The sequence below is a fragment of the Cebus imitator genome, unplaced genomic scaffold (genome assembly GCF_001604975.1).
Source record: "Cebus imitator isolate Cc_AM_T3 unplaced genomic scaffold, Cebus_imitator-1.0 Scaffold123, whole genome shotgun sequence".
Lineage (NCBI taxonomy): Eukaryota > Metazoa > Chordata > Mammalia > Primates > Cebidae > Cebus > Cebus imitator.
Window position 1 is genome coordinate 2,097,638 of NW_016107438.1, and position 3,161 is coordinate 2,100,798.

Consider the following 3,161-nt stretch of genomic DNA (forward strand, 5'->3'; position numbering starts at 1 on the left):
TTCACTCTTGTTGCCCAGGTTGGAGTGCAGTGGCACAATCTCGGCTCACTGCAACCTCTGCCTCCTGGGTTCAAGCGGTCCTCCTGCCTCAGCCTCCTGAGCAGCTGGGATTAGAGGTATGAACCACCATGCCTGGCTAATTTTGTATTTTTAGTTAAGAAAAGGTTTCTCCATGTTGGTCAGGCTGGTCTCAAACACCTGACCTCAGGTGATCCGCCCACCTCACCTCAGGTGATCCGCCCACCTCGGCCTCCCAAAGTGTTGGGATTACAGGCGTGAGCCACTACACCTGGCCGACCCTGAGTTTTGACAGCCCCAAACCTTGTCCCTTCATAGAGTAGACAGACAGGTAGGTCATTGCGGTAAAGAGCCCAGACTCTGGAACCAGACTGTCTGGTGGCAAATTTAGACAAGTCACTCAACTGCTCTTGGCCTTGATTTCCCCATTTGTCAAATGGCATTGACAATTATAGGCCGTGCTTTAGCTAGATGAGTTAAAATGGGTAGAGCATTTAGAACAGCACCTGACACACACTGATTGTAAGCGCTCAGTAAGTGTTCTGCCCTGCCACTTGATTAATGGCTTTGTGAAATTGGGCAGCTCACTCTGAAAGAGGGCATGATTATGATGTAGTGATTAAGCACACTAGGTTTGATGTTAGATGCCCTTGAATCTTGACTTTTTTGTTTTTTTTTCTGGAGACAGGGTCTCATTCTGTCATCCAGGCTGGAGTACAGTGGTGCAATCTCAGCTCACTGCAGCCTCAATCTCCCAGGCTCAAATGATCCTCCCATGTCAGCCTTCTGAGTAGCCAGGACTACAGGCATTCGTGCACGACACTTGGTTCTGTTCTTGTCTCCTGTCCCTTCCACCCCCAAGCTGGCAGTCCCAGGAGACAGAGCCTCTTTCTATTCAATATCTCCCCCATGTAGGAATGTAAGTAAACAAAATACCACCCATCTCCACCACCCCTCTCCCATCTTACCTTGAGATTAGGAAAGACTGTGGTTGAGGGCAGTCTGTGTTCTTGAATGTTATCTCTGTGGGCTTGACTCCAGAGCCCTCAGCAGGTAGAGGGAGTGGACCTACAGCTTGAGACTCAGAGCCTGGGCTTATAATGAGCAGCGTCCTGAGCCCTCTGCTGGGGAGTCTTGGGCTCCATTCTGCTTGCTCCTTGCAGGGCCTTTTCAGGAATTCAAGGGCCCTTGACACTTTAAAGAGTGCCACATCATGTCAAAAATATTAAAATGTACTCACATCCCACACGAAACGTAGGCTTTTTTTGGTTTTGTTTTTGTTTGTTTCTGAGACGTAGTTTCACTCTTGTTGCCCACGCTGGAGTGCAATGGCGCAATCTCGGCTCACTGCAACCTCCGCCTCCCTCCCAGGTTCAAGCGATTCTCCTGCCTCAGCCTTCCAAGTAGCTGGGATTACAGGCATGCGCCACCACACCTGGCTAATTTTTGTATTTTTAATAGAGACAGCGTTTCACTATATTGGTCAGGCTGGTCTCAAACTCCCAACCTCAGGTGATCCGACCGCCTCAGCCTCCCAAAGTGCTAGGATTACAGGCCTGAGCCATCACGCCCAGGCTGAAATGTAATTTATACATAAACTATATATACAAACTGAGTTGAGTTGCAATTGATTGGTTGAGATATTGTTTTGTAGTCATTTATTTCAATATTTATCCAATGCCATTTTGCAACTATCATATTTATTTTGGAAACAACAACCTTTTTTTAAGTTTCACTCATAGGCCCTAGCCCCTAAGCCGTTGTGTCTAAGGGATGGGCCAGCAGTGCCTCCAGTGCCTAGGTTGACTTAGTTAGATTCCCTGGTCCCAGAGCTTGTCAACTCCAGAGCCCATGTGGACCATGCTCACCCTATCCATTCATCCACCATCCATCCATTTGTTCGTTCATTCGTTCATCTATCCATCCACCCACCCACCCATATCTATCTGAGCTGCCTATGGTAGGAAAAAAGCAACTTGGGCAGAGGCTAGGGAAGACAAGCATGGTGTGAGACTGCCCTCTAGAGATTGCTCCAGGAAAGTGCAGGTGGGGAGCTCCCTCTTCCAGGCTAAGATCCACCCCACCACTCGCTCACTCACTCACTCATATTTATTGAGCGAGTACCTACCTACCAGTACCCGGCATCACATACTTTTGTGCTCTGATAACAAAGGGCAAATACAAAGAGGAATAGAGCATGTCTCTGTTCTCCAGGAGGTCACCATGTTGTAGCGGCAGCTGCAAACACATAAATGATTACTGTTCTGTGCACTGACTACTGGAGTGGATGTGCACCAAGTTCTATGGGAGCACTGAAGACAAGGAAATAAGTATGGGGCAATAGGGGAAGTCATCATAGGGAAGGTGACATTCAAGATGGGCCTTGAAGGATGTGTAGGAGTTTGCCATGCAGTGCTGGGGAGGAAAGGCATCCGGGACAGAAGAAATGGCAGTGTAAAAATGGAGGCTTGTTGGGGGCCACTAAGAGGTGTGGCAAAGCTGGAGCATGCATAGGACTGAACAGTCAAGACCCAGCTGGAGAGGCAGGTGGGGCCAGATAGTGAGGAAACTCACACTCAGAAAACAGGAGGTGAGTCAGATGTGGTGCTCACCTATAGTCCCAGCTACTCAGGAGGCTGAGATGGAAGGATTGCTTGAGCCTAGAAGTTGGAGGTTGCAGTGAGCTATGATCACACCTGTGAATAGCCATTGAACTCCAACCTGAGCAACATAGTGAGACCCTGTCTCTTAAAAAAACAGAAAACAGGCCATGCACAGTGACTCATGCCTGTAATCCCAGCACTTTGGGAAGCTAAGGCAGGAGGATCATTTGAGCCTAGCAACTCCAGACCAGCCTGGGCAACATAACTACAGGTCTTTTTTTTTTTTTTTTTTTTGCATCTTTGCAAAAAAAATACAAACATTAGTAGGGCATGGTGGCACAAGCCTGTAGTCCCAGCTACTTGGGAGGCTGAGATGTGAAGACCACTTGAACCAAGGACATCAAGGCTGCGGTGAGCCATGATCACACCACTGCACTCCAGCCTGGGTGAGAGAGAGAGACCCCATTTCAAAAATAAAACAAGGCCAGGTGCACAGTGGCTCACACCTGTAATCCCAGCACTTTGGGAGGCCGAGGTGGG